Consider the following 9,338-nt stretch of genomic DNA (forward strand, 5'->3'; position numbering starts at 1 on the left):
GTATGCTGTCTTCACTTCCACCTTCATAGCTCGCGTGTATACTGTCTTCACTTCTACCTTTCTTTTACTTGATTTAGAAATTCAGACTGCCAGGGCTTCCAGAGACAAATTCTCAAATTTGGAAGGAGGAGGCTATTAGAGGATTGTCTAACGGCCATGAGTCGGATGTTTGATGAACTTCGAATCTTCCTCTCTCTTTGTCTTACTCTCTGTTTTCTCTCACACATAACAACCTCAGTAGACCTCCAGCAGTTTGACGCTATCTCTTCTTTTATGACTCCTTTCTCGTATAATTCTTCTCTTGTCTCTTCTGTTATATGGTTCTTTATCTCCTCTGTGAATTTGAACTTCTTTGACATGTGGTAAAACTCATCTCTTAAGTACCTGCCAATGAAAGATCGATCTCTTTGCACGTCTTCGTTAATCTCTTCTATTATCTCTCGTTTATACTCTGGTTTGAAATCTCTTCTCATCTCTGTAGCTATTTTAGGTTTGTGCTTCGAATTTGCTCTCGTTTCTATATCTTGCTTGAACGCTTGCTTATTTTCTATCTCGTAGTTTATGGTTTCTGACTCTTTGGATTGGTAAGGTGTACTTTGGTATTCTCTCCGCAACAACGAATGATGGCTTTTGCTTGTTACTTCTTGAAACCCTTTTTTTAGGCTTAGTGAATGATTCTGCTCGCATAATTCTGGTTTATCTACTGGTATTGTGTGAAATGACTATGACTTGACTGACTTGTGATTGCACAGTGATACCGAACACGAACCGTGATAGCTAGACAGTTGAAATTTTCAAAGATTATGTATTTCTGTTGCCGCTATAACAACAAATACTAAAAACAAAATAAAATAAAGATTTAAGTGGGGCTCCCATACAGCAAATGTGATTTTTGACCAAAGTTAAGCAACGTCGGGCGTGGTCAGTACTTGGATGGGTGACCGTTTTTTTTTGCTTTTTTTTGTTTTTTTTTTTTGTGGTACGGAACCCTTCGTGCGCGAGTCCAACTCGCACTTGCCGGTTTTTTAATAAGTATTTAATTATTTTGTCAACAACTCATTAAGTCACGACTTACAAGAACTTAATCCATCAATCAAACCAGTGTAGTCCAGTTTAAATCCAAACAAAAAATATTGTCAACACGCGGTACAACAAAAAATAACTTTAACAATATCATATCAAACATGTTCATGCCATTTTAAATCGAACTTGGCTCTAAAAGAATAAGGTTCATTTTTAAACGGACAGAGGAAACTCGATACACGTTTATGTAAGACATTGATTGACATTCCGTCGAAGGAATAACTGTCGTTATCCTAATAAGGATACAATAAAACCTTAACAGATTTAATTGTCATAATTATGCTTTCCGTTCCAATTCTGTCACCGTAACGCACAACGCACAAAACAACATTTAATCAATGGGTGATTCAGTGAAAACTTTGTAGGGAAGTATCGTATAAAATTAATAGCAAAGTTGGTATAAGAAATACATTACCTAACCCATATCAAGAAGAATCTTATTTAATACTTTACCATATTACTTACATAATACTTTAACATATTAATTTAAGTAAGAGATTCGTCGACCTAATAAAGGTTTACTCCCATTAGACCGGGCCGTGTCCGGGCTGGAGCTTCCGGCACTTCATTTTCTATGGAAGGCATCAACGTGATCACCAAAATCTGTCATAGTAAAGTAAGCGTCGGAAGCTCCGGCCCGGTCTAACGTTAGTCATCCTATATACTTAACTATGTTCTACAATAAGACACTAGAATGTGTGTTTATTCAATAAACGTCAATACAAAATATAAAAATAAACAACAAAAACTTAAGACTAGCTTAAGCCTAGTCAAACAGTCCCCCCCGAGTTGCCCTGGCGCAAAGGTACCCATCCCACTAGCCGCGTTAATTACGAATTTTGAAAACGGGCCATATAATATAGTTATTTCATGGAACAGCAAAATAGGACCCAAATATAAAACGTATCGCAGGAGACAGCTTAAATTCTTAGCCAGTGTACAAATTCAATGACTTTTATAAAAAGTAAAGTAAGAATATTATTATAGGTATTCGAGTTAGTTTTGGTCCATAGTTTTGTGGTTTTTCGATACCAAGCATTTTTTTCCATATTAAGGGCTGATTTAGACGGCGCGTGAACTCGCATGCGATTTTAGTTACATTGCGGACTGTTGGTTACGTCCAATTCAACCGATCGATCAAAAACCGCAATGTAATGAAACTAACACGCGACTTTTCCCACCATCTTAATGAGCCCGTAACCTAACAACACGTAGATACAATTTAGATACTACCGGCTAAATTGTGCAGATACCCCCATTTGTCGCAGTGGCAGACGCACGTACAGAATTTTTGTCACTCAATTAAGGGTCCGCGTCGGTGGTAACAAATCATTATTTTTTGGGAATGGGCACCGTTTACGCGCGGAGAAATGTGCCTCGTTAGTGGTGTAATGGTTTTGCACCGGGTACTGGTGAGTGCGAAACTGATTTGAGCTTTGTCAACGTGAAGCTAGTCATTTAAAACACTACAGCACTATTCTAGCGTTGTTTCCGCTTCATACAACAGGGATTCTTATCTTAGAAGCGGGTAGTTTTTAGGAAGCGACTGCTATCTGACTTCCGAATCATAAAAACAAACAAATGTTTGTATGTTTTTATTACTAGCCAATAGATATCCCCAGCTGAGACTGACAAGCTGACAAAGGTCTAGAGAGCTTGCTTGTTCTAAACAAAATTGGAAAAATACTTCATGATGTTTTGATAATTATTCAGCTATTTCAGTTTTTATTTGACTTTCCCTCACATCACCAACACAATTCGTTTCCAAGAGTTCAAATAAATAGTTTCAAGTTTTGTAGTTAGGTACCTAAGTTAATTTATCAATAGTTCTTTCATACCCGGATTCAATTACAATCGGCAGTCATCGCTGTCCCACACAAAATGACCACTGACCGCGACGGTACCATTGAAAAGGTCCAGTTTGCTGAATTTAACGAGGAAATACATCGCCCTAATTGAGATTGCACCTCGCGCTGACGTTCAAAAAATCATGTCATTATCACCAAAGATGGCGCAGATTTATTAAGACACAGCCGAAATAGACAGGCAAGATCGAGTGCAATGACCTTTTAAGCTTTTACGCTTTCTTTCGCGTATGTTGTTTATAAATGGGTTATTTTTATTTGCGACTTTGTGTGTTCATTCATTGGTCGAAAGTCTTAAGAAGACTAAATCAGTTCGTTTGTTAGTTCACTTTAAAATCTTATTTTTGTAATCATCGAGTGCATAATTGTTTTCCATCGTATTTTCGGAAACGTTCGTATTTGTCATGATATTTCAGTCAACCTCAGTATTTTTTTGTACCGAGACTAACTGAAATAGCAAGACACATTCGTACGTTTCCGTTAAAATACGATGGAAAATAATTATGCAATACGTGTAATAGGTACTTATTTACGGCGATGCTGTCATTCCTTTATAGTACTTATTTTTTTCTAATATGTTCCGTACAAAGCGCGAAATAATATCTTAGAAGTTAGAAGCCATTAAGAGCGTGTACCTTCTTATGCGCAAGCAGCGTAATTAGTAATATGAGTCACAAGCGTAAAATAAAAGAAAAAATTATAATGTACACAATTTCGCAGATAATAAATAGTTACTTATAGGCATTTTCCGACTTTCAGAATATTTTCTCATTTCAAAATTCGAATCCAACTGCAAATAAGGGAGGATTGTGCAAGTTTTATAAATGGTATTGGTATTCAATGCTTCCTTTCCCTTTGAGATACCGCCTTAACAAGAATAAAGAGTTCAATAAGAATTATTTACTTGGCAGGTTTTTGTTGCAGTGGTCTTGTTAAATTTGTCCGCAAGTGTAATGTAATTGTTACGTGGTCAGTATCTGATTCAATGTACTACAGTAGTATTTTTGTACAATATGTTGCAAAATAATCTGGCATCTGGCTGTGTTATAGATTCATTTCTTAAGGAAATATATTAAAAAAGAAAATTGTTCCCTAGTTGTAATATTTACTTTATTTAAATATAATACTTATTTGTAATGCTATAGTTATACTTATACACTGTAAAAATTAAATGCAAGTACATACAACAAATTTTAACAATCTTCAAAAAATCTCATACCAGAACGCAATTAAAAGCACTTTTAAATAATCGTTAAATAACAGCAACCATACAGCATTATGTATAATAACGTGTCAAATCGAAAGCTGTGTTTTACGCATTTTATACGACTTTTACCGCACGGTGTGACAAACCAGTAATTATTGCGGACAAAAATGTAAATATGATGTAAAAATTGCAGCAAAATTGTCACTCCGATGGCCATTTTACGATTGGAACGGTTTTTGTATGGATATTGTAACTCGTTATACCATATCTTTAAGTTCGATCGTCGATTATGTAAACCAATATTGTAATTAAAAGGAGGATGCTATATGGTGGCAGGTAACGGGCTGTCATACCTTTTTGGATCGTGACATTTTACGAAGTCGTAATAACCGCTGATAGGTGCTTATGTTTGAAATGTGATATTTTTGATATCGATCGGTAGGTGTCTAACACTGTAACAATTAATAAAACCGCTAATATGGCGCAACTAAAAACAAAGCTAAAACATTTCTAAACCAAACAGAACCAATCTAAATCTACGACCAAAATTAGTAGCAACAAACGATCTCCCCTGGTGCGTATAAATCTCCCCGATAAGTCGCTAGGTGGCGCTCGTATCAAGATGGCGCCGATGGCGATATGCTTTGTTTAGTGGATATAGAGTTACTCGCATGCGCATGTGTTATGGAGTTCGATGGGAGATTATATATATATATATATATTTTTTTATTATGAATGGGCTTACTCATGCTTGTTTTTTTTACAGATATGATGGTTGTTTCTTCGACAAGCGACATCTATAGGCCCGATTCGGATTTTGATACAGACATCTATAAGATATCTTTTAGACATCACCATGATACGATAACGATATGTTTAAGATCTAACCTGTCAAATTTGACATTTGCGCAATTCTGGAGATAGGTACTCTTGAACGATTTCCACAGAATATAACTTAGAGATCCAATTCACATCTAATAGATATCTTACTCTATCTAACGTAAAAGTGACATTGGTTGCCCGAATAGCGCTGTAAAAGAGAACTAGTTGATATCTAAACTATAACGTATTTAGAATGGATCTAGTACGTGTCGCCTCTTGTGAATATCTTGAAGTTCGAATACGGCAGTATGCAGCGTGATAAAAACAACCCTTCATGTGCCAGTTCTGTGAAATACATAAATTTCAAATAGAAATGTCCGCCGCAGGAGTTTGCTAGACCAGGGTTAACTACATTCAACCGCGAGGTGTTAACAAGTAAATACGTATTTACGTTTATTTTATCACGTGGATATTTTAATGATACCTAAGTAATGACATGGAAAATCGAGTTTTACACATTTTTTTGTCCAACTAAAGACGAACTTTAGTTTTTAGGGTTCCGTACCCAAAGGTTAAAACGGGACCCTATTACTAAAACTCCACTGTCCATCTGTTCGTCTGTCTATCTGTGAACCGTGATAGACAGTTTAAATTTTCACAGATGATTTCTCTTGCCGTTATAACAACACATACCAAAAAGTACGAAACCGTCGGTGGGCGAGTCCGACTCGCACTGGTCCGGTTTTTCATGATGTGTTGATATATGTGCGAACGATAACAAAATGACATCATTTGGACATCAAAATGTATGTTAGAATTGGCCTAGTCAGGATAAGAAAGGTACAGTCAAGGAATTTAAATTCCGACCCATTTCGTACTTTGTCACAGTGACAATCAATATGAAAGCCGCTAGAGACCTCATACGGCTGTCACTGTGACAAAGTACGAAATGGGTCGGAATTTAAATTCCTTGACTGTACTATTATAACGGTACATCATTCATAAGTCACATTAAATTAATTCAATTTATAAAACAAAAGGCTGCCCAGTCAAATGGTTTTTATGATAATTACGTACATAAATATGTATGTGAATCACATCTGTGCTTTATTTTATGCGTGGCGTGTATGGAAGTAATGTATTAAAATATTCAAATCGTATCAGTCATAGAAATGGATATTGATACTTGAGCCCCATTGACTGACAGAGCATTGAATTGAAAATGATTTAAGTAAATCTTATTGAGGTAGGTACCGTACGGTTTCACCAATATAATTATGTATAGGCTTTTATTGGCGCAACTTCAATATGTGTCATTTCCAGAAAAGGAGGTTCTTCTTACTCAGAATCACGAGCACTATTGATTCTGTTAAGGTGCCCACTGATTAACAGTCCGCCGGACGGTATTGGCCTGTCAGTGGTTCGGAACTGTCAAAATTTGGTTCTAACTGACAGGTCGATACTGTCCGGCGAACTGTTAATCAGTGGGCCCCATAAAGAAAAAATAGTGTCTCAACGTTTCAGAATGCGCTAACGCTATTTTTCTGTCTGCACTTTTTTCTCCTACAAGTTTTGGATAATCAGAAATACACATCAATTTACGCTAGGTGTTACAAAATTGAATGGGACCCGGATATGTCCTTAAACTACGTCCAAGACCACCGGTGGACGGGCAGCAGCGTCCCTCAAATTCGGTGCACTCGACTGCGATCGCCAACCCGCCTGCCAAGCGTGGCGATTATGGCATACACCCCCCAAAGAGGGAGGCCTATGTTCAGCAGTGGACGTCTTATGGCTTAGTGGATGATGATGATGATTAAAAAATACGCCCAGATAACTGAATAAAATGTATTGAAAAAGTTGTCTCTTGAATGCTTTTGTTTCGGATCAGTGTAATTTTTGAGAATATTTTTTAGCAAAATGAATGAACAGTAACAACAATTACAAAAAAAGGTTCTCGAATAGGGATTTTTGTATCATTAGCAATTATGTATATGAAAATCATAATGGTTAGTTCTTGCATTTACTATTATTGACTGGATTAAAAATATCCTTCGAATTTTTTCAGCCTTTTTCTATGTGTATAACAAATTGCATTAAAACTAGGGATGCCACGAATATTCGGCAACTATTCGGTATACGGCCTATTGGGCCACTTTGTCGAATATTCGGTATTCGGCCGAATGTTGCCTGCTATTCGGCCGAATACTGAATACCTGTTGCACCTACCTAAAAAGAAAAATTACACAAAAAAAATAACCAAAAACTAGGTATATAGTGTATTCTTGGAAAGTTAGTTAAATACCATGGTACGTTTTTGAGCATTTGTTGGTTACAGAATATTTTATTATTATCATGGGTCTGATTTGATTGACTCTAACAACATTAATTGATTCTGTTCAACATAAAAATATATGTTAGTAAACGTTGTGATTTGTTGGCGAACAGTTTTCATAATAATTGCGACTCAAAATGTTCGCATTTTTATGCCGTATATTCGGTCGCCGAATATTCGGTATTCGGCCAAGAGGTGGGGCCGAATATTCGGTATTCGGCCAAATTCACTATTCGGGGCATCTCTAATTAAAGGGTGAATCAACTTTTTCTTGTCACTAGTTGCCATGGTTACGGTCTCCTGGGTCACTCTTATAATACTAGTTTTTTCGTATTTAAATGAACCAAATTTGAATTTGTTGGTAGTTATAAGACCTTTCCATAATGTGACATCTACTAAGCACGTTTGTAGAACATGGTATAGCAGTTCTTCTAACAAATTATGCTACTATTGTCTCCTGGCTGATGGGACAGAATAACAACAAGATATAGTTGATCGACCCTAAAACATCCGTTCAGCAGCTTTAACACGATATAATATTATTAGTACAAAAATATCTAAAATATATTCCGGATGCACCGCTCTTGATACTGACATTTTAACGCCTGAGAATGATCCTATCATCAAATCTAACATTTAAGAGGCATTCAAAAAGGTATAATGAACGCATTTGTTTTCAATTTAAACAAACAGACTGACAACAGATCGATATCGGTGTGGAACAGATTAGTAAAACAACAGACGCATTACATTTATTCATTTTAACTTTATTGCACGATGTATGACGTATTATTAATTTTGCTTGTATATAAATTCAATGTTGACTATAGTATAAGTGCCCATTTGCTTAAATGTTGAAGTTTGAAGAAGTTCAAATTATACAATTGGCGAACTAGCTGTGTGACCGTGACCCTAAGCAGGAATTCCCGGGTTCAAATCCTGGTAACGGAATTGATTTGTGTGTTCGTCACAAGGTATGGATCTTTTCTATGTATATAATGTAAGATTTCAGTCGGTGACATCGGGCCTTATAATTCAAATTATGCATCCATGGGTACAGTCAACGTCAAAGATATGTTAACATTTTTCGCCTTATTACAAAAGCGTGCAAAAGTGAAATCATATCTTTGACGTCGACCGTAGAGTCGCAGTGACGAATCTGTTTTATTCCCTCTATCAAGATCTATATCACAAATTCATAGCAAAACGACCTTCGCCATATCGATGACACCGGCTGTGAACCTGCCATTGTGCGGATATGATCTCTTTTACTCCTCATTCTAAAAGGTCTTAACTGTCAACGTTTTCTTATTAACATGCGGCATTTTGTGATATTCTACGTGTTTTAAAAGGATGTAACCGTCAACAATTTTTTATGAACATGTGATGTTTTTTGGTAGTAAACGTAAGGCGGATCTGATGTAAGCGTTGAATATTTATGTCTGTATTTGCTTTCCAGGGGTCTATCCTTAGATCGCTTGAATGAAAATTATTGTGTTGCGAAGTTTAGGTGGCAAAGTTTTGTTGGTTATTGATACCCGAGCAAGCGAATTATTCCAAAAATGAATCACACGTATACTGAGTGGTTCGAAACAAAGGTTTGGAAACCACTCAAAATTTGCATTAAATTACTGTAGGTACCACTTGTGGATAAAATGAAATATTCTCATCAGTTTTTGAAAACTAGAGAAAGCTTTTACGAGCTTTGCTGTTAGACATACAAATGCGCATTTTAAATTATTGTTGTAGATGGCGAGACATCAACGTGGTCTTAGTTTTTCCTCAATTTGGGGTCTAATTACGAATACAATTATCAAATAAAAATAAATAAATTTAAAGATTAATAGTTTATTTCCAAATAAAATTTAGATTAAATGTAAAAAAGATGTCCATTCATAGTTCGTCAATATTAATCACAATTAATATTCATTATAAAACTATGTGTTAATACGTGGCTTACCGTTTTATGAGAATTACATATATATGTTAGTAGTAGCAGCGAATAGTTTGATATTTATGGTAGAGC

This window comes from Cydia fagiglandana, chromosome 11, assembly GCF_963556715.1.
Source record: "Cydia fagiglandana chromosome 11, ilCydFagi1.1, whole genome shotgun sequence".
NCBI classification, from domain to species: Eukaryota; Metazoa; Arthropoda; class Insecta; order Lepidoptera; family Tortricidae; genus Cydia; species Cydia fagiglandana.